The following is a 23,867-nucleotide window of genomic DNA, read 5'->3' on the forward strand; positions in this document are numbered from 1 at the left end:
TGACTGCACCACCTTACACCAATCTTCTGATTCAAATGTCTCACCCATAACTCAGTGTTGCCAACAGTCCAGATTTTCCCAGAATCCCCAAAAATTGGCTTTGTCCCAGATGACCGCAAGCTTCCACCTGTGTAAAAACATGGCTGCAGGCCGACTTTAAAACTGTACATGCGCTGCTTGGGCAAGCTTGGCCGTTCGGGCTCGGACAAGCTTGGCCGTTCGGGCTCGGGCAAGCTCGGCTGTTCGGGATTGGGCGGGCGTCATATGCACAATGATGTTATGGTGCCGCCCTGAATGAAGTGGACACGCCCCCTGGAGACACCGGTGAATACAGTGGCCAGGCTTTGAATGGAGGACTGACTGGGACACCCGACAGGAGTGAAGGTGATTATCACCCCAATCTTCTCTGCATATAAGTCCTCCTCATCACCCTGTGCTGTCAGCTGTGGCCTTAGTCTCTGACTATCTGTCATGTATCAGATAAGACCAGAACTGTGTGGACTGCAACAGAGGAAACCCAAATGTGTATAAGTGAAATATAATGATTTATTAGGAAAGTGAATATTATAAATACAACCACACAGTGCAATAAATCAACCAACAGAGACTCCCAAATAACAACAGACAGATATGTACAATAAATGGGAAATACCAGGATCGTAAACGATAGGCAGGCCAGGGTCATGCACAGAGGATCAGTAGATAAACACAGGCAGTCCAGAATCAGAGACACAAGCCAGGCCAAGGTCATACACGGGGAGATCAGCAGATGGGGTAGGAACACAGGACAGGGAGAGGATGGACGGATCAGACTGCAGGGCAGGGATGATGGTAACAGGTGGGACAGAATAGGGACCAGGACAGGGAAACAGGATTAGAAACACGGGTCACAGGTTCAGAGCACACAAACAGGTTCAGAATCAGGCTCAGGATCACAAGCAGCGGGTCAGGGCACAAGGACAATACCAAGGCAAACATGTGAATGCTTGCCAGCTATTTATAGGCCTGTGATTGGCCTCAAGTGACACCTGATTGCAGGAGGCGCTGTCTGCTCCACACTGCCAGGATCCATCCGCTGGTGGACGTCAGTACTGCAGCCCAAAGATGACATAACATCAGCAGGGAAAAGCTCTCCTGACAGTTCGAAACTGCCAGGAGACACCTCAGTACTGCAAGCCAAAAGACAGATATTATCAGCGGATGGAACATTTTCTGACAGTACCCCCCCTCAAAAGAGCGGCCTCTAGATGCTCAAACTAGCTGCTGCTGGGACAAGTCATGGCATCAAGCTGGGCAGCAGGTGGAGTCACATTAAGCTGGATATGAACACAGTCTAAAATATTAAACCAGGCGATGGGCATCTCAAGCTGGACAGCAGGTGAAGACATAGGCTTAGCAGCAGGCACATTGAACTGGGCGGCAGGCTTCGGGTCGTTGGGTTGGGTGGCAGGCTCCAGGTCATCGGCAGGGTTTGGGTTGTCGGACTGGGCAGCAGTCACCTTGAACTGGGCAACAGGCACATCAGGCTGGGCAGCTGGCACAGGCACATCAAGCGGGGCAGTGGGTACATCAAGCTAGGCAGAGGGCACCGCAAGCTGGGCAGCGGGCGCAGGCACTTCAAGCTGGGCAGCGGGCGCAGGAACTTCAAGCTGGGCAGCGGGCGCAGGCACTTCAAGCTGGGCAGCGGGCGCAGGCACTTCAAGCTGGGCAGCGGGCGCAGGCACTTCAAGCTGGGCAGCGGGCGCAGGCACTTCAAGCTGGGCAGCGGGCGCAGGCACTTCAAGCTGGGCAGCGGGCGCAGGCACTTCAAGCTGGGCAGCGGGCGCAGGCACTTCAAGCTGGGCAGCGGGCGCAGGCACTTCAAGCTGGGAAGCAGGCGCAGGCACTTCAAGCTGGGAAGCAGGCGCAGGCACTTCAAGCTGGGCAGCGGGCACAGGCACTTCAGGCTGAGCAGCAGGCACTTCAGGCTGGGCAGTGGGCACAGGCACTTCAGGCTGAGCAGTGGGAACTTCAGGCTGGGCAGCGGGCACTGGCACCTCAGGCTGGACAGCAGACAGGAACACCTCAGGCTGGATAGCAGACAGGAACACCTCAGGCTGGGCAGCAGACAGAAGCACATCGGACTGGGAAGCTGGCACATCGGACTGGAAGGCAGGCAGCGGCACATCAGGCTGGAAGGCAGGCAGCGGCACATCAGGCTGGAAGGCAGGGACGTCACACTGGACAGCAGGCACTGAGACGTTAGGTTGGAAAGCAGGCACTGAGACGTCAGGCAAATCAGACTGGAAGACCTCAGACTGGAAGGCCGGGACATCAGACTGGAAGGCCTCAGACTGGAAGGCCGGGACATCAGACTGGAAGGCCTCAGACTGGAAGGTCGGGACATCAGACTGGAAGGCCTCAGACTGGAAGGCCGGGACATCAGACTGGAAGGCCTCAGACTGAAAGGCCGGGACATCAGACTGGAAGGCATCAGACTGGAAGGCCGGGACATAAGACTGGAAGGCATCAGACTGGAAGACCAGGACATCAGACTGGAAGGCATCAGACTGGAGCAGGTTGGTTGGTGTGGAAGCAAGTTGGGTTACTGGCAGGATCGTGTGAGTGGGGAAGAACTTTCATTTCTTCTTTGGCTTAACTGATGGAGATCTGTAGGTGGCTGTAGGACTGTAGGTAGGAGGTGAGGCATACTGAAACGAAGGGCTGGGATGAGGTAACAGTGGCTGGGGGAAGTTCTTGAGGCATAGTAGGCAACAGGAAAGAGGCAGTTGGATTAAAGGCAGGGTATGTGCAGCAGGAAGAAACAGAGTATTGATATTTGGTGGGGCGTAGAGTATATTGGGCTGAAACTGAGGTTGCCATAGGTGATGGAGGAAGAGACTCTGGGCAGGTAGGCGTTTGGTAGCAGAGATGGTTTGTTGTGGGCTGGCTGTGGCTGATTGCAAAATACCAGACCATGCTAAAAGTAGTGGTTGTACAAACTGCGTGTTATATACTGCCTGTCTGACAAGGGATTGTACAGAATCAACACATTCTATTATCATCTGTTGGGAACAGGCTGTGTAATGCTCAAAAAAGTAAATGGAATCATGTTCCAGAAGCCATACCAGTGATGTGACTTGATTAATACTGAAAGGGGGAGAAAAATCCTCACGGCCCTCTGGAATGCAGAGCAGGGCCAGCTCTGTGCAGATTTGAATTAATGGCTGAACATCCCCAAACAGCATACAGCCCTGATCAACCCAGGAGTGAGCTAAACGAATGGTTTCCAACAGCTGATCACTGGTCCACTCTTTCAGTGTCTGGCGGAGATAGTCACTACTCTCCGACGCCAGCAAAGCATAATAATGAATCACCTCTAAATTCATTTCAGTAAGCAACCTGGACCAAGATGGTTCCTCTGTGTAGCCACTTCTGGTCAGGGATGGCCTTGGTATTCTGTCATGTATCAGATAAAACCAGAACTGTGTGGACTGCAACAGAGGAAACTCAAATGTGTACCACACAGTGCAATAAATCAACCAACAGAGACCCCCGAATAACAACAGACAGATATGTACAATACATGGGAAATACCAGGATCATAAACGATAGGCAGGCCAGGGTCATGCACAGAGGATCAGTAGATAAAAACAGGGCAGTCCAGAATCAGAGACACAAGCCAGGCCAAGGTCATACATGGGGAGATCAGCAGATGGGGTAGGAACACAGGACAGGGAGAGGATGGACAGATCAGACTGCAGGGCAGGGATGATGGTAACAGGTGGGACAGGGTAGGGACCAGGACAGGAAAACAGGATCAGAAACAAAGGGAACAGGCACAGGAACAGGTTCAGAATCAGAATCAGGCTCAAGATCACAAGCAGCAGGTCAGGGCACAAGGACAATACCAAGGCAAACATGTGAATGCTTGCCAGCTATTTATAGGCCTGTGATTGGCCTCAAGTGACACCTGATTGCAGGAGGTGCTGTCTGCTTCACACTGCGAGGATCCATCCGCTGGTAGACGCCAGTACTGTAGCCCAAAGATGACATAACATCAGCAGGGAAAAGCTCTCCTGACAGTTCGAAACTGCCAGGAGACACCTGCTGGTGGACCTCAGTACTGCACGCCAAAAGACAGATATTATCAGCGGATGGAACATTTCCTGACACCATCTCTATCATGTCTACAATCTATAACCCCATCTTTTGTAGTGGGTCTGCAGTCTCTGGTAGCATGTCCGCACACTCTCTGACAATCTCCTGTAGCATGTACGCACATTCTGACCATCTCCTGTATCATTTCCACACTCTCTCTGACCATCTCCTGTAGAACGTTCACACACTATCTAACCATCTCCTTTATCATGTTTGCACACTCTCTGACCATCTCCTGTATCATGTCTGCGCACTCTCTGACCATCCCCTGTAGAATGTCTGCACATTCTGTGACCATCTGCTGTAGCATGTCCACACATTCTCTGACCATCTCTTGTATCATATCCTCACACTCTGACCTTCTCCTGCATCATGTCTGAACACTCTCTGACCTTCTCCTGTATCATGTCCGCACACTCTCCGACCATCTCCTGTAGCATGTCCACAAATCCACGCTATACACTGGGGGGAAAACCTCTGGGGAAATCTAGGATGGAAAAGGACCTGGGGTTCCTAGTAGATAATAGGCTCATTAATGGCATGCAATGCCAAGCTGCTGCTAACAAAGCAAACAGAATATTGGCATGCATTAAAAGGGGGATCAACTCCAGAGATAAAATAATTCTCCCGCTCTACAAGACTCTGGTCCGGCCGCACCTGGAGAATTCTGTCCAGTTCTGGGCACGAGGTCCTCAGGAAGGATGTACAGGAAATGAAACGAGTACAAAGAAGGGCAACAAAGCTAATAAAGGGTCTGGAGGATATTAGTTATGAGGAAATGTTGCGAGCACTGAACTTGTTCTCTCTGGAGAAGAGACGCTTAAGAGGGGATATGATTTCAATATACAAATACCATACCGATGACCCCACAATAGGTATATAACTTTTTCACAAAAGGGAGTTTAACAAGACTCGTGGCCACTCATTAATATAGGATATACAATGTAAATCCATTCATCTTATTGACTCCAGATCTGTAAAGAGGACCTGTCACTCACTATTCCTATTACAAGGGATGCTTACATTCCTTGCAATAGGAATAAAAGTGATAAAAAAGTAAAAAGAAAGTGCCAAAAAATAAAAATAAAAGTAAAATAAACAATACATTTTTTTATTTTTATTTTTAAAGCTGCCCTGTCCTGCATGTGCTTGTGTGCAGAAGAGAATGCTTACATGGATCGTGGCCACAAATGTAAACGTTGTTTAAACCACACATGAGAGGTATTGCCACAAATGTTAATGAGAGTGAGAGGGAGTGAGAGCAATAATTCTAGTGCTAGACCTCCTCTGTACTCTAAACAGGTAACCTGTAAAAAAAATTCAAGCGACGTCTATGGGGATTTTAAAGTACCAAAGTTTGTTGCCATTCTACGAGTATGCACAATTTCAAAGCGTGACATGTTAGGTATCTATTTACTTGCCATAACATCACCTTTGATATTATGCAAATAAAAGGGGCTAACTTTACTGTTTTTTTTTTTTTTAACGCATGAAAAAGTTAAAAAAAATGACTGCGCAAATACTGTGTGAGATAAAAAGCAACAACCACCATTTTATTTCCTAGGGTCTCTGCTAAAAAAAACATATTTGAGGGGTCTGAGTAATTTTATAGCAAAACAAATATGATTTTTACATGTAGGAGTGAAGTGTCGGAATTGGCTTGGGTAGCAAATGGTTAAGTGTGTCCCCATGTCTTCTTACACTCCTCAAAAACTGAATCGTTTTTTCCTATGCTGGGATCGCCATTGAGATATTTGTAAATCGCTATCATATCTACTCTCAAGCCACTTTTCTTCAGTGGGAATAAATTTAGTGTTTGCAGTCTTTCCTCATAATTGAGATCCTCCAGTCCCCTTGTCAGTTTTGTTGCCCTTCTTTGGACTCTCTCCAGTTCCAACACATCCCTTCTGGGGATGGTGACCAGAACTGGACAGAGTACTCCAGATGTGGTCTAATCAATTTTTGTGGTAGGATTATTGATCTATCTCTGGAGTATATCCCTTTTTTTATGCATGCTAATATTCTGCTGGCTTTGATAGATACAGCTTGACATTGCATGCTATTGCTCAATCTGTCATCTACCAGGGCCCCCAGCTCTTTCTCCATCCTTGATTCCCCCATCGGTACTCCTCCTAGTGAGTAGTTTGCATTTATGTTCTTTGCCAAGTGCATTACCTTATATTTTTCCACATTAAACCTCATTTGCCATGTAGTTACATAGTTACATAGTTAGTCAGGTTGAAAAAAGACACAAGTCGATCCAGTTCAACCACAAAAAAATATATATATATAATAATATCATACCAGCCCATATACCCAATTCTATACCCACAGTTGATCCAGAGGAAGGCAAAAAACCCCAGCAGAGCATGATCCAATTTGCTAAAGCAGGGGAAAAATTTCTTCCTGATCCCCCAAGAGGCAATCGGATTTTCCCCGGATCAACTTTCCCTATAAATGTCAGTACCCAGTTATATTATGTACACTTGGGAAATAATCCAGGCCTTTCTTAAAGCAATCCACTGAGCTAGCCATAACCACCTCTGCAGGGAGTCTATTCCACATTTTCACAGCTCTTACAGTGAAGAAACCTTTCCGTATTTGGAGATGAAATCTCTTTTCCTCTAGACGTAAAGAGTGCCCCCTTGTCCTCTTTGTTGACTGTAAAGTGAATAACCCGACACCAAGTTCACTATATGGACCCCTTATATATTTGTACATGTTGATCATATCCCCTCTTAATCTCCTCTTATCGAGAGTGAATAAATTCAGTTCCTCTAATCTTTCCTTATAGCGGAGTTCCTCCCCCGCCTCTTATCAGTTTGGTTGCCCTTCTCTGCACTTTCTCCAGTTCCCCGATATCCTTTTTGAGAACTGGTGCCCAAAACTGAACTGCATATTCCAGATGAGGTCTTACTAATGATTTGAACAGGGGCAAAATGATATCTCTCTCTCTCTGGAGTACATACCTCTCTTAATACAGGAAAGGACTTTGCTTGCTTTGGAAACCGCAGCTTGGCATTGCATGCTATTATTGAGCTTATGATCTACCAAAACCCCCAGATCCTTCTCCACTATGGATTCCCCCAGTTGCACTCCCCCTAGCATGTATGATGCATGCATATTCTTAGCCCCCAAGTGCATAACTTTGCATTTATCAACATTAAACCTCATCTGCCACATAGTAGCCCAATTAGACAGAGCATTGAAGTTGACTTGTAAATTGGAGACATCCTGTAAGGACGTTATTCCACTGCATAGCTTGGTGTCATCTGCAAAGACGGAAATGTTACTTTTGATCCCAGACCCAATATCATTTATAAAGATATTAAAAAGTAAGGGTCCCAACACTGAACCTTGGGGTACACCACTGATAACCTTAGACCATTCCGAGTAAGAATCATTAACCACTACTCTGTGAATTTTGTCTTTTAGCCAGTTTTCTATCCATTTACAAACTGATATTTCCAAACCTGTAGACTTTACCTTACACATGAGCCGTGTGAGCGGAACTGTATCGAACGCTTTTGCAAAATCCAAGTATGTCACGTCCACTGCCACCCCTCTGTCCAAGGTTTTACTTACCACCACATAAAAAGAAATCAGGTTTGTCTGACAACTTCTGTCTTTCATGAATCCATGCTGTCTGTTGGTTAAAATATTTTTTTCCTACAAGAACTTGTCTCTGTGGTCTTTTATTAATCCCTCCAGTATCTTCCCAACTATAGAAGTTAAACTAATGGGTCTATAGTTATTTGGTAAAGACTTTGTTCCCTTTTTAAATATAGGCACCACATTGGCCCTGCACCAATCAAGTGGTACTATTCCTGTCATTAATGAGCCCCTGAAAATTAGATACAATGGCTTTGAAATTACAGAGCTCAATTCTTTTAGGATCCGTGGGTGGATGCCATCAGGTCCAGGTGCTTTATTCTGTCCAAATATTTCTGGACCATATCACTTTTGAGCCATTGTGGATTTGGGGCTGCGTCAGTATCACCCCCATTATGGACCTTAGCTCCCCCATGCTCCTTTGTATACACAGAGCTGAAGAAAGTATTTAATAAATTAGCCTTCTCTTTGTCCCCAGTCACCCACTCCAGATTATTTTGCAAAGGACCTACATGCTCAGACTTAACCTTTTTACTATTAATATATTTGAAGAATTTTTTGGGGTTTGTCCTACTATCTTTTGCAATCTGTCTTTCATTTTGAATCTTTGCATCCTTGATTTCCTTTTTACATATTCTGTTATATTCCTTGTAACATTTAAATGACACTTTCATTTTTATATTTTTTAAAAGCTCTTTTTTTATAGTTTATAGCTTTTTTAACTTTGACCGTGAGCCACATCGGTTTTATTTTTAGCCTTTTAAACGTATTGCCCATGGGAATATACTTTGCCGTGAGATCACTAACAGACTTTTTGAAGAATTCCCATTTCTGTTCTGTCCCCATTGATGCAAATATTCTCTCCCAGTCTAAGTCCTGGAGAGCAGCCCTCATCCTTGGAAAATTTGCTCTCTTGAAATTAAGTGTTTTTATCTTTCCCGTATGTGATTTTTGCTTACAGCTAACATCAAATGAAATCATGTTATGATCACTGCTACCCAGATGTTCCTTTATCTGAACATTAGTAATACGTTCTGCATGGTTTGAGATTACCAGGTCCAACAGAGCATCATTCCTAGTTGGGGCCTCAATAAACTGGACCATAAAATTGTCCTGTAATAGGTTTATACATTTTTGCCCTTTAACTGTCCCAGCAGTGCCATTACCCCAGTCAATTTCTGGGTAGTTAATTATTATTATTATCACTGTCCCAGCCCTTGCAGCCCTTTCTATCTGTGCAAGGAGCCGAGTCTCCACCCCCTCATTAACATTGGGTGGTCTATAACAAACTCCAATGATTAACTTTGAACTACGCACATCTATATGCAGTTCCACCCATAATGCTTTGGACTCACATTCTCCGTCCACCAGGTCCTCTTTCTCACTCGCTTTGAGATCACTTCTCACATACAGACAGACCCCTCCACCTTTCCTTTTTACTCTGTCTTTCCAAAAGAGTGCATAGCCAGGAATATTAATAGCCCAGTCATGTGAGGAATGAAGCCAAGTTTCAGCAATACCGATTACATCATAGCTCTCCTGATGCACCAGAGCTTCCAACTCGCCTATTTTGCTTGGCAGACTTCTGGCATTGGTGAACAAACATTTTAATGTATTAATATATTTTGACCGGTCACATACTATCCTCTTGGGTGTTCCAAGATTACAACTAGGACTTGCTACTCTATTTACCTTGGGTTTATGTGCTTTGGTTACTCTACCACTAATGCCCCTAATATTACCCTCTGGAATATGCTCCACGCTGACTATCTCTATCTCTGAACCCTCCCCCTCTAACTTTTTGGCCATCCTTAATCCCAGCTGATCTGCACCCTCCTCATTTAGGTGCAGTCCGTCCCTTCTATAGTACCGGTTATGGACTGAGAAGTCATCCCAGTCCTCCAGGAACCCAAACCCCTCCTTACTACACCAGCTATTGAGCCACTTGTTTACTTCCCTAATCTCCCTCTTCCTTTCTGGTGTGGCTCGTTGTACTGGTAGTATTCCTGAGAATACTACCTTGGAGGTCCTTTTCCTCAATTTAGCTCCTAAGTCCCTAAAATCATTCTTTAGGACACTCCATCTGCCTCTGACTTTGTCATTAGTGCCAACATGCACCATGACAGCCAGGTCTTCCCCAGCCCCTCCCAGTAATCTGTCCACCAGATCCGTGATGTGCCGAACCCGAGCGCCCGGCAGACAACCTACAGTTCGGTGCTTCAGGTTGTTGTTACAGATTGGCCTCTCTGTCCTCATAAGAATTGAGTCCCCTACCACCAGAATCTGTCTTTCCTTTCCCTTCGATCCCCCCCCCACTCTTGCTGGAGGAGTTCTTCTCCTGGCAACTAGGAGAATCCCTCAGCTCCAGCAGTGCTGGTCCCTGACTGGGATCACCAATGTCACTCAATGGAGCGTACTTATTGGGATGCTCCAGCCCTGGTTTGGCCTCCCGGGCACTTGCCCCTCTACCCTTCCTGACTGTCACCCATCTACTCTCTGCTAGTGCCTGCACCTCTTTGTCTCCACCCACCTCTGTGCTGGCCCCTGCCGTGTATGTTCCTGGCTCTCGTTTAGGGTGGAGGGTCCTCTAAGTCCTGACAGTTGCTTCCCCAGATTCAGAACCTGGGCTTCCGGGGAAACAATGTGCTTACATTTTGCACAGCAGTATTCACCCTCCATCGGATGATCAAGGAACGCATACATGCCGCAAGATGTATACTGAGTCACCTCTCCACACCCACCAGTCATCGTACCAATTAATTTAATGAGGATTAGAGATTACACCCAGTCCAAATTACCTAACAACTAGCTTCCTGACACTAATACTCAACAAGACAGTACACCGGTACTCAGAACAGCATGCACCCCCAATACACAAGTACTAACGATACACACACACACACACACACACTACTCAGACAACACTCAGGTACTCACACTACACAGCTAATATGACCCCTGTTATAACCTCCTGTTTTAAACTCTGGTTTTTGACTCACCACTTGGACCAGTTCCACTTGGACAGAGTTCTCACAGACTCAAGATGAGCAGGCTCACAATGAGTTCTACACAAATTTATATAGACCTCAAGCACCTGTGCCCAATTAAACCCTCCCCTTAATTAGTAGGCTGAAGGAAGGAAAGAAAAGAAAAAAAAAACTATTTGAAAAGTGTCATAAAAGGGTATTAAAAAGCTACAAGGAAAAGCCCCAAAAGAACCTAAAAATGCAACCCAGCAGTCACCAGCAGTCAAAAAGCAATACTTATTCACACTCCACTCAAGGCTCCACTGTTCACCTTACAACCAGCAGTTTGGCCCACTCCATTAGTTGCCCACTCCATTATTTTGTTCAGGTCTTGTAAAATTTAGTGACATTGTACCCAAATTAATTTTGATAATTCCCCCCCCCCTTTTTTTCCCCCCACAAATAGAGCTTTCTTTTGGTGGTATTTGATCACCTCTGAGCTTTTTATTTTTTGCGCTATAAACAAAAAAAGAGCAACAATTTTGAAAAAAAACCCACAATATTTATTACTTTTTGCTATAATAAATATCTCCATTTAAAAAAAAAAAAAAAAACTTTTTTTCCTCAGGGGGTCCACCCTCAAGAGCACAGAGAGGACACCCTGGTGACAACTATAAGGGGGATTTTCACAAAAGGGGAAATGGTGACCCCCCCATGGAGGGGGAGGGGATCCACACATCCCAGAGGGATGTGCACACCCTCAGGAGAATGGTTGGGGGGAATGGAAACTGTGGTATCCCATGGGCCCCCCAGACCATATGTGGTAGAACCAGGCACAACAAACAGAGAGGCTGCAGGGGAGGCAAAAGGAAAAAGAAAAAGAGAAACCTAATGCAGGGCATCTTTAATTTAAGTGATGAGACTTTTACATTGGATGAGTTAAAAGTTTATAGTTGGGCCTCAAATTTGCCCCTGATAAGGACATTAAGAACTTTGACATTTTTATTGATTTTCAGAAATTTATGAGAAAAGTTAATATTAAGAAACATTTTAGTAAAATAGCACCCAAAACAGGACAGGAACCATCTGACTACAGTCATACTGATTTGAGGAACAATACAGTTTTTAATCCTAGAAATCTTAATAGCCATTTTATAGAGGTTTTTAGATCCTTGGTCCAGGAGGATCTAGAAAGATTGTCAATCAAACCCAGTAGGAGTTAAACAGACTTAGAAAGGGGTATCAAATCCCTTGAAGATAATAAACAGATTGTCATCCAAAGCGCGGATAAAAGGGGGGATTGTTATCCTTAATAAATCTGACTATCTAGCTGAGCTAACCAGACTTGTCTATGATGCTGAAACATATGAAAAACTGTGAGGTAACCCTACCAACAAATTTAAAGCCAAGCTGAGACATCTGGTAAAGGATGTCCAAGATGAAGGTATTGTCACAAAAGAAAGAGGCGAGATATCTGGTACCAGATGCTCCACGGGTGCCAGTTACCTACCAATTACCCAAAATCCATAAGAACCCAGCTAAACCTCCTGGCAGACCCATTGTGAGTGGGGTGGATTCTTTGTTTGCCAGAATTGGTGAATAGTTAGATTGTTTTCTACAGCCGCTGGCACAAAGTTGTCCAGCCTACCTCAGGGATAGCAAACATCTTATAGAATTATTACAGCAGGTAGCAGTTGGTGATGACCATATACTAGCTAGTATTGACATCAATTCTTTGTACACCAACATTCAACAGAGACATGCAGTTGAAGCTGTGGTTTGGGCCTTAAATAATACCAAAATAAAAAACAAACAAAAGAATTTTGTTGTTTATGCCTTGGATTTGGCCATGAGCCACAACTTTTTCTGGCATGATAAGCAATATTTCAGACAGAAGAAGGGTGTGGCTATGGGGCAAAGTATGGACCCTCAGTGGCGAACTTATTCATGAGTTTTTGGGAGAAAGATGCCATTTTTGGTGCCAAAATTCCTCAGCTAAAGTTTTACAAATGTTACACTGACGATATCATCATTATTTGGGCAGGATCAAACGAGTCTCAGTTTTTGTCAAAAATTGGTGAGAACAGGTTTGGTATATTGTTCTAAGCAACTTCTGACAATCACAACATCAATTTCCTTGATTTTGTTATTTTCAAGGATAACCATTTGCTGTCCACTAAAACCTATTTTAAGGAAGTGGACAAAAATGGGTATATTCCTTTGGGGAGTTGCCATCACCCCTGGTGGCTTAGTTCCATTCCCAAAAGCCAATTTCTGAGAGTCAGTCGCATATGCACAAGAATCAAGGATTTTGACTTACAAGCACAAGTTCTGTTCGGTTTTTGGAAAAGGGGTATACTCCGTGTGAGGTAAATAAAACCTTATCCTTAAAGAGGGATTCCGCCAAAAAAAAAAAAATTAAAAGCCAGCAGCTATAAATACTACAGCTGCTGACTTTTAATAAATGGACACTCACCTGTCCTGGGTTCCAGCGATGCCGGCAGCCGAGGCCCATCGACCGCTCGGGCCTCGGCTGCTGCCGCCGCCATTCTAGGTGAGGGAATCAGGAAGTGAAGCGAATCGGCTTCACTTCCCGGTTCCCTACTGCGCATGCGCGAACCGCGCCGCGCAATACGAAATCTCTGCGCTGTCACTGGGACCCGTGTGTGTCCCAGCAGACAGCGCGGCAGGGCAGGAAATGGCGTAGACTCCCATGGGAGTCTATGCCCGGAAGTGGGTGAAAATACCTGTCTTTGACAGGTATCTCCACCCCCCTCCCCCCTGAAAGGTGTCAATTGTGACACCGGAGGGGGGGGGGGGTTCCGATCAGCGGAGGTTCCACTTTAGGGAGGAATCCCGCTTTAATAAGAGGTATGAATAGGGATGATCTGTTTGAAAGGGAAGCTGTCAAAAGAGATTTTGGCATCGCTTTCATGTCAGGTTTTACTCACCAACACAAAAAAGTGGAATATATTATATCGCAAATATTGGCCTCTCCTGTTGAAACACGATGATTTAGCCAGATTGCTAACCAATAAACCACAGTTTATTTATACCAAGCCCCCCATGCTAAAACTTAAACTGGCACCCAATGTTGTAGACACCCCTAAGAAGCTATGCACTTTTTTAGATCAGGCGGTTTTTTTTAGTTGTGTGTAAAACATCCAAATACAGGGTGAGGAAAACAACTGGGTTCACAGCACACTCCACTGGTCAGTCCTTTAAAATTAACAAGTTTATTTCAGTTATTGTCCTGTCCATGTGGGTTACAATACGTAGGTAGGACCACCAGGGCATTGGGAGTTAGATTACGGCAACATGTCAATAGGATCAAGAAGGGTTTCAAACATAGTTTATCCAATCATTTCAGACTAGTTCACGGAAGGGACCCTAGTTGCCTCACCTTTTGTGGCATAGATAGAGTTGAGGGACATTGGAGAGGAGGTAACCTTAAGTGAGCCATCTCTAGCAATGGGACCCAGTGGATCCATCGTTTGAAAACGATGAGCCCTAAAGGGTTAAACATTGAATTGGATCTGAATAGTTTCCTGTCGAACTTTTAGAATAATATGGTGCCATGAATTTTTTTCTTGGTTTATGTTTTATTCTCATTTTTATATTTTTATTTTCATTTTTATTTTTTATTTTTTTTATTGTCATTATTACATTTTTTTATTTTTTTATATTTATTTTTATTTGCTTTTATTTTTCCATTTATTTTTATTTTCATCATGTTAATTTTTTTTATTCACTCTTATTTACATTTGTATGCAGATTTATTTTTATGTTACTAGTCCCACAATCTAGCTAGAACTGACGTCCTAAGTCTCTGGAACCATTGTTGCTAACAAATTATTAAAATATATTTTGGTCTCTCCCTGCAGTTGTGCTGAGAGCGACCTTTTTATCCCATATGGCTGCCATGTCAATACTGATTGGTTTTGCCTTGGTGGAGGTTCCCATCTCTACTCTTTTTAAAATGGTTCAGTTGTCCAGCAATCAGGTCTTTGATGACACCCTGTAGGAGGGTGAAACGCATTGATGCATTTCCGGCAGCACTGACATAATTTCCGGCTCCGTGGAACGCATGCCGTGGGCGCTGTTCCAACACATCCACAACCAAATTTTATGTGCCTGTTTTAACCTGAAACTTTGTAAGTACCTATTCTCTTGTAGAATAAAACATTTTTAAATGGTACTTTCACTATCAGTTCCATTTTATTATCTTTTTGGGGTGCCTGGTGCTGAGAACCTTCATTAAGAATCCTCTTGATCTGATGTGTATATCACCACTCCTGAACATCTTTGGATACCATTACTAAGCCTGAAGCGAACCCCAGACTGCAAAGCTAGGGGTCATGTGATTTGGTGAGTGGGGACACATAAGGGTGTGTTGAGTTGCACCTGAAAAGCTTTGGAGCATTTGTGGTTTTCTCACCGCAAAAGTTTTGCAGCATCTGTGGTTCCGCTTTACCATGGATTTAAACACTTTTGGTCTCTTCATTTGGACTTTGTATATTATAATTTTCACCCATTTATATTTACTTATTTGCACATATTTTCTTACTTGTGAGCATCATATTTACATATTTCTTTACATTTTTTTTCCTCAGTTTAGGCCGATATGTATTCTTCTACATATTTTTGGTAAAAAAAAAATTGCAATAAGCGTTTATTGATCGGTTTGCGCAAAAGTTATAGCGTTTACAAAATAGGGGATAGTTTTATGGCATTTTTATTAATAATTTTTTTTTTTACTAATAACGGCGCCGATCAGCAATTTTTTATCGTGACTGTGACATTATGGCGGACACATCGGACATTTTTGGGACCATTGTCATTTATGCAACAATCAGTGCTATATAAATGCACTGATTCCTGTGTAAATTACATTGGCAGTGAAGGGGTTAACCAATAGGGGGCAGTTAAGGGGTTAAGTGTGTCCTGGGGAGTGTTTCTAACTGTGGGCGGCATGGCTATGTGTGACACACCACTGATCTCTGCTCCTGATCACAGCGAGCAGAGATAAGCGGCACTGTCACTAGGCAGAATGGGGAGATGCTTGTTTATATTAGCATCTCCCCGTTGTGCCTCTCTGTGAGGCGATCACGGGTATCCCCACGGTGATCGGTTCCCGGGTACCCGCAACCCGACTCACGGAGCTGACTGCCTCTTAAAGGGCAACATACAGATAGAAATACTGAACCACGTTGCAGCTCTACAGAACTGTTCAGGAGACGCACCAGCCCACTTTGCCTGCGAAGTTGTCACTACCCTGGTTGAGTGTGCTCTAATTCCAACTGGAGGCTCTAACACCCCAACCACGTAAGTCTGCCCAATGGCTGACCTTAACCATCTGGCCATCATACGTGTAAAGGCTTTGGAACCCTTCCTAGCCCCTGAAAATAACACTAAAAGTGAATCAGACTTCCTGAACTTGACTTGTGCAATCTAAATAATGAAGGACACATCTTGTAACATCCAATTTATTAAGATGTGTTCCTGTTCTCTCACTGGCTTTGAACGAAAAACAGGCAGCACAATCTCTTGGACTCTCTGAAGACTAGAGGCTACCTTAGGTAAAAAGGCCGGATCTGTCTTAAAAACTGAATGGTCCGGAAAAGGAGTGCCCTAAAAAAAAGGGCTTTGAGTTTACTCACTCTCCTTGCCGTAGTGACCGCCACAAAAAACATAGTTTTGAGAGTGATCAAACATAACGAGCAAGATTCCACTGGCTCAAAAAGGTTCCTTTGTAAGAACCTGTAAAACGAATGAAAGATCCCGACTGGGAAGGGAGCGACCAAAGGCTTGGTCTTTGCCTACTTAAGGCTCTAAAGAACCTTACTATCCCAAGGTCTGATATTAGATGCCTTTGGCGTAGTCGGCAGGATCTGAACCTGCGCGGGGAGACCCCAATGGATTTCCAGCCCATAGCCTTAACCACTCGGCCACGACTACTCCAGAAATACGCTTGAAGCAGATACCTGACTCTTCAATGTTTCAGGGGCTAAAACTCTATCTGCCCCTGACTGCAGGAACTCTAGAACGGCCACCGAGCTGTGCACATTGAAGGAGTTCTCTGAGCACCAGCTATTGAACCGCCTCCAAACCTTCAAGAAAATGGTCTGAGTTTCCATTCACCTGCAATTCAGAAGAGTGGCTACTAAACGATCTGAGACCCCTTTGCCCTTCGGCAATTCCTCCTCAGTAGCCAAGCTGCAAGGTTCCACCTGGGGACAGCAGATTGGACCCTGGGAAAGGAGACACTCCTAGACCGGGAAAACCCAGGGGGGTTCCACAGACAGGCCCTTCAGAATGGGGAACCACGGCCTCCTGGGCCAATGAGGTGCGATTAGAAAAAGGTAGTAATCTCCACTTGAAACTTCCTTAACCCTGCAGGAATCAGAACGGGAGGGGGGAAAGAATAGCACCTAGAGAAACCCTAACTCTGTGGTTAGTGCGTCCGCTCCCGACATCCCATCTCCCCTGTTCATGGAACAGGAGATGGCTTCTTTCGCGTTTTCCCTTGAGGCAAAAAGAGGTCTATCGAAGGAATCCCCCACCTCTGGGTGATTATTTCGAAAACGTCCTGCTTGAGAACCTGGTTGCTTTCTCCACGTGTTCTCCTGCTGAGGAAATCTAATACCTGAATTTGCTCTCCTTTCAAACGGATCACTGGAAGGACAGGAATTTAACATTCGGCCCATCTGAGGATGGCTTTTGCTAGGGCCCATAAGGATCTGCTCCAGGAGCCCCCGTCTTGTTGACGTAAGCCACTGCCAAGGGATTGTCTGACCTGACTCTTACATGATGTCCCCAGAGCACTCTCTGAAAGGTCCTGAGAACCAGATCTACTGCTCTCAACTCCCTCCAATTTGAGGATCTCTTTGATTCCTTCCTCTCCCAGGTACCCTGTACCAAACGGGAGTCTAGGTGTGCACCCCAACCTGAGCCGTTCGTATCGGTTGTAACCACCCTGGATATTGGCAAAATCCATTCTAGGCCTTATGACAGACTTGCTCCCTTTCCCACCAAGGGGACCTCTTTACCTGGGTTGGAACCGAAAGCAAAGAGTCCCAAGACCCCTGACTGTGGTCCCAAACCTTCAAGATGAATAGTTTGCAGAGGACGGTAATGTAACCCCGTCCAATGAACTGCTGGGAGCGTGGATGTCAGTAGGCGCAACCTGACCTTCCTCACTGAGTTCTGACGGTTGCCCTGGAGAAACAACAGTGCTTTGTCTACCTTCTGGATTTTCTCCAAGGAGGGAAGACCCTTTTGTTCTGTTGAGCCCAGCACCTACCCCAGGAAGGTGACCCCTTGGGAAGGAATTTAAGTTGGGTTTCTCTAGGTTCAGAGGCCAACCCAGGCTCACAAACGGGTCTTTTGTTACCTGTGGATCCCAAATCAACTGCGCCGGAGAAGGGACAAACAGGAGAAGATCGTCAAGATACACGATCACCGAGACTTCCCTGAGACGCAGGAATGCCAGAACCTCTACCATTACTCTGGTGAGGATACGAGGGGGAAGGGGATAGCCCAAAGGGAAGTGCTTTGAACTGAAGGTGTAGCACCCCTACAGAGGTTATCACTGCCAGCCTAAGGAAACACTGGTGGCTCTCTGCGATGGGAATATGCAGGTATGCATCCTTACTATCGATGCCCAGAAACAGTTTTGGCGGAAGAGGTGCCCTCACCCAGTGACTAAAACCAACCAAAACCTTCTGTAGGTGACCAAGACACACAGACGCTTCAGGTTCAGGATGAGCCTGAACTATTCCGAAGGCTTGTGAACCACAAAAATGTGAGAATAGAAGCCCTGCCTGTCTATCCTGCTGGGACCTGTATTACCACTTCCTGTTCCTCTAACTCCTGAAGAGGAAAGAAGGGCACATTTTGGCAGCTCAGTGACAAGGAGTCTCAAAAGAGGAGAGCTCTGAAAACTCCAAACGGTAACCTCTTATGATGATCCCCAACACAAACTGATTGGAGGTGATCATCTCCCACTAGGGGAGGAAGGCCCCTTTTTTACTGCTCCCCATATTTCTTCTTAAGGGGAAAGGCCTTTTTCTTATCAGCCGTGCGATCTAGCACTGCTTCAAGACCTGGCCCAAACAGCAGGTCTCCTGTAAAAAGGATTCCACAGAGCTTTGCTTTGGACACCTTGTCCCCCTGCCATGTCTTCAGCCTTAAGGCCCTCCCGGCTGAGTTGGTCAGAGCCGAGGACCTTGCATACATTCGCATGGATTGAGCCGAAGCATCCGCAGTGTATGCTGACTCCTTAAGCAGCATGGGAAAGGAGGATAGAAAAGTCTCCTCTGCCGTCATTGCTTCATGCATTAATCTGGATAAGCCAATACTTCATATTACGAGCCACCACTGTGGCTGCTATGGCAGGCTTAAAGATTTTCTTATGATAAATCCCAGGCATCCTTCAGAAGTGAATCCATCCTTCAAACCATAGGGTCTGAAAGTACCCCCATGTCCCCAAGGACAGGTCAGTACGCCTGGACATCTGAAAAAAGGCAGCATCTAACCTGGGAGATTTTATTCCAGACAAGAGCCTCCTCTTCCGCCCAAGGAAACCTTTGTTTTAATGCACCAGAAAAGAAAGGTTTTCTTTCGGGATCCTGCCATTCCTGATGGCATTGATCAAGACGTCATGAACCGGGAACACCCGCTTCCCCTAGGCCCTAGTACATCTGATCGTGGGGTGACAGTGCCTTCTTTTTCTCTTGTATGCCTACAGTGGTATGAATAGCTCCCAAGAGCTTATCCACTTCATCCAGGGGAAGTTTATACCGTGAGGTTCTTTTGGGTTCCCCATCCAAGCCCTCACCATCAGATTCCCCTTGGGAGTCTGAGATGGCACTGTCAACTTCTTCCTCAACTTCCTCTCTGGAACCCCCTGGATTCTCCCTATCGTGCGGGAGGAACATCCATTGGGTTAGGTGGAACACTCTGCTGCGCTGGTGCAAGAGTGCTCTGGAGCTGAGGCCACTGGAACCTTCACAGAAGCCGCCAGATCTGCACCCTGTTCTGCTGCCTGCTCCCTAATGGCGCAAAAACAGGGACCTGAACCCTGGACCCTCAGATTAAAGGTCTGATGCTCTACCGACTGAGCTATCCGGACCTTCAATACACTCCTTACAAAGTGCCTTGAACCAGGAATTCCCCAAAGAGGCTCTAACATGAAGGACACTCCCTCCTAGAACCAAGGGGGGACATGCTCAAGTCTTTCTGAGACACAGAAATAAAAGAGAGGGCAGCATAAAATTTTAAAAGAAACACCAGCACTACTTAAGAGGACCACCGGGATTGCCCCCCCCCTAGGATCAATCTCCACCTGGATCCCAGACACACTGCCCTTCCCCCCGACCACCTAGGGGGAAAAACACCAGTGGAGCTACTGGTTATAAAGTAAGGGAACACCTCCCCAGGGTTTTCCTTACCTTTGAGTGGCTGGTGCCGTTAACTCCAGGAGCACTTGAAGCCACTGCTTCGGACATTCTCCTGTTGAGAAAGAGTGGTACGAACGTGCCTCCAACAGCTGCCTGTACAACTTAGAAGAGAGGCTGCACCAGCCGAACGCTTGGTCCCCCTTCACGACCGCGTCCGGAACCGGAAGACACAGGTCCAACGAAGATGTCCGCCCCCACCAGAACTGACGTCGCCCGTCATCTGGTCCGGCCTCCAGCTCCAAGCCGACTGCAAACACAGGGAGACCTAGGACGTCCTGTTGCAGCGCCCCACTGGGCGAAACGAAAGGATGGACCTCCCCAAACTTCCTGCTTTCCCCAAGCGAAGTTTAGAGTGCGTGTAAGACGGTCAGTACGAAAGTCCAGCTCCCCAGCCGACCGGACTGCCGATCCCGGTGTAACACCCGACTGGGTGAACAAACGGATGGACCTCACAAACTTCCTGCTTACCCCAAGCGAAGTTTAGAGCACATGTAAAACGGTCAGTACGAAAATTCAGCTCCCCGGCTGACCGGACTGCCAAAAGTAGACCGATAGACAATCGGACTGCCGAGTGGGGCCGGAGCTCCGCTCGGATAGCTTCAGTCTCGCCAACTGATTTAGCTAAGGTTCCTTAGCGGTGTCTCCCCACCGGAGGAAACACCATAACTGAGGGACGGAGAGAGGAGGAGGCTTAAATTGTGAAATTGAAGGCAGTGTTTCCTAAGAAGGGAGGAGCCAGTGTCTCTCTAAGGTGGCTGTCCTGAAAGACGAACTTGGGAAATAAGTATTTTTGAAAGCATTACTACTTTACAGCATTTCTTCACTTCCACAGTACTGTATGTATATAGTGTCAGCCAGTGTTTTAGGTGAGACCTCATCCAGGCCAGATGTTAGTAAGCACAATAACAATTGTTCATATCAGAGATACCAGGGCACTGCTGGCAGTCTTGGATGCTTCAAAACTTTCTCTAGGGTCTGAACACAGAGTTCAAGTGTCCTTGTTGCCAGTGTTGCATCTCAGCGGTGCAGAAGGACACTTACTGGGTCACCATCTTAATTAATCACGCCAACCTTATGCTTCAATTCATAGTTACATAGTTACATAGTAGGTGAGGTTGAAAAAAGACACCATCCTATGTGTGTGATTATATGTCTGTATTACATTGTATATCCCTGTATGTTGCAATCATTCAGGTGCTTATCTAATAGTTTCTTGAAACTATCAATAACTCCCGCTGAGACCAACGCCTGTGGAAAGGAATTCCACATCCTTGCTGCTCTTACAGTAAAGAACCCTCTACGTGGATTAAAGGTTAAACTTCTTTTCTTCTATTTTTAATGAGTGGCCACGAGTCTTGTTAAATTCCCTTTTGCGAAAAAGTTATATGTGGGGTCACCAGTATGGTATTTGTATATTGAAATCATATCCCCTCTTAAGCGTCTCTTCTCCAGAGAGAACAAGTTCAGTGCTTGCAAGCTTTCCTCATAACTAATATCCTCCAGACCCTTTATTAGCTTTGTCGCCCTTCTTTGTACTCGCTCCATTTCCAGTACATCCTTCCTGAGGACTGGTGCCCAGAACTGGACAGCTTTGTCCAGGTGCGGCCGGACCAGAGTCTTGTAGAGCAGGAGAATTATCGTTTTATCTCTGGAGTTGATCCCCTTTTTAATGCATGCCAATATTCTGTTTGCTTTGTTAGCAGCAGCTTGGCATTGCATGCCATTACTGAGCCTATCATTTACTAGGACCCCCAGGACCTTTTCCATCCTAGATTCCCCCAGAGCTTCTCCCCCCCAGTGTATAGATTGTATTCATATTTTTTCCACCCAAATGCATTATTTTACATTTTTCTACATTGAACCTCATTTGCCATGTAGTTGCCCAACCCATTAATTTATTCAGATCATTTTGCAAGGTTTACACATCCTGTGGAGAAGTTATTGCACTGCTTAGCTTAGTATGGTCCGCAAATACAGAGATTGAACTGTTTACCCCATCCTCCAGGTTGTTTATGAACAAACTAAATAGGATTTATATAAGTTGTTAATATGGGCTATTGGCGCTACCTCAAATGATTATAATTGTGCTGTTAAAACTTCAATTAGTGACCCTCACCACTTCACACACCTAGACTAGATCTATAATATTAGTGCAACACCTTCCCTATTGTCTATATATATGTGCTGGTGACACCAATAGTGTACACCTGTCCATACATGCAATAGCCTCTACAAGTGGATGGGAAAATATATATATATAAAGAGAGCCTGAGGTCAAGGGTTATAAAAAATAAAAAATAGAAGAAATAGAACGTAGTGTAAGGTACCTTATAAATACATGTGATTAGTTCCACTAGGATAAAAAAGGTATTCCCCTCAAAAATGTTACACAGTACAAGATCCCAAAAGGCAGCATTAGTTATCCATGTTATTAGTACTTATACTTATTCCCCTTATGGCTCTCAAATAAATGGTAGTGCAGTGCAGAACCTATGTGAACATATCACAGCAAATGCCAGCTAGTGTAAGCTAAACCAATAAGTGCATAAATCATCAACCCACAAATACGTGATTCTTATACAGACATCAGCAAAAAATATATATGAAAAAAAAGGAGTTTTTTAACCCGTTATTTTAGAAACGTGAGAAAAATATATATATATGTGCAAATTATATATAAACCATATATAGGTAGTGAAAATTATACTAAGAGTTATATATAAGACCTTCCCATCCGCATGAAAAGTGCAAAAAAAGAAAAAAGAAACAGAAAAAATGTTGAAATAGAACTAAATGAAATATCAAGGTAGTCCACAATTATTCTTCTGATAAGTGTCCAGCAATGTGCAAAATTCCAGCTCAGGAGAAACAAAGAAGGTGACTTTCGTGATCATATATATTTTGGTGACTTCCATGCTCGTTCCCCCTTTTAGGTCCCCACTCATCAGATCCACGTACCCCCTAGGGGGTTACAAGCATGTAGGTTCTGCTCCACTGTGCACTGTTGAGGGTTCCACCGGCCAGCTATATCCTCCACACTCTGCCACAGGGTTTGGTTCGTCGTGCAGCAAAACGATCTAGGCCCGGTGCGATAGTTCCTCAAAAGGGAGAAAAACCAGCTCTCATGGTATAGTATGCCTCTGAACTCGCCCTTGTAACCAATTTTTAATCCATGTACTCACCCTATGGTCCATGCCAGTGGACCTTATTTTGTACAGTAAACGTTTATGGGGAACTGTGTCAAATGCTTTTGCAAAATCCAGATACGGACCTTCCTTTATCTAGCTGGCAACTCACCTCCTCATAGAAGGTTAGTAGATAGGTTTGGCAAGAACGATTCTTCATGAATCCATGGTGATTACTGCTAATGATACCGTTCTCATTACTAAAATCTTGTATATAGTCCCTTATCATCCCCTCCAAGAGTTCACGTACTATTGCTGTTAGGCTAACTGGTCTGTAAAAGCCAGGGATGTATTTTGGGCCCTTTTTAAATATTGGTGCTACATTGGCTTTTTTTCCAATCAGCTGGTACCATTCCAGTCAGTAGACTGTCAGTAAAAATTAGGAACAATGGTCTGGCAATTACTTGACCGAGTTCCCCAAGTACCCTCAGGTGCAAGCCATCTGGTCCTGGTGATTTATTAATGTTAAGTTTCCCAAGTCTAATTTTAATTCTGTCCTCTGT

The 23,867-nt window shown here is 45.2% G+C and overlaps 1 protein-coding gene and 1 non-coding gene across 5 annotated transcripts in view; both read right to left on the minus strand.

Moving 5' to 3' along the window:
* LOC143964080 (A disintegrin and metalloproteinase with thrombospondin motifs 2-like) overlaps window positions 1-23,867 on the minus strand; it is a 1,751,863-nt gene that overhangs the window by 308,076 nt on the left and 1,419,920 nt on the right. The window lies entirely within an intron of this gene.
* TRNAS-GGA (transfer RNA serine (anticodon GGA)) lies at window positions 16,595-16,676 on the minus strand. The gene has a single exon. It is a non-coding gene; the product is annotated as a tRNA-Ser (tRNA).

The sequence above is a fragment of the Lithobates pipiens genome, unplaced genomic scaffold, assembly GCF_037356315.1.
Source record: "Lithobates pipiens isolate NorthernLeopardFrog02 unplaced genomic scaffold, aLitPip1_a1.2 Scaffold_8, whole genome shotgun sequence".
NCBI lineage: Eukaryota > Metazoa > Chordata > Amphibia > Anura > Ranidae > Lithobates > Lithobates pipiens.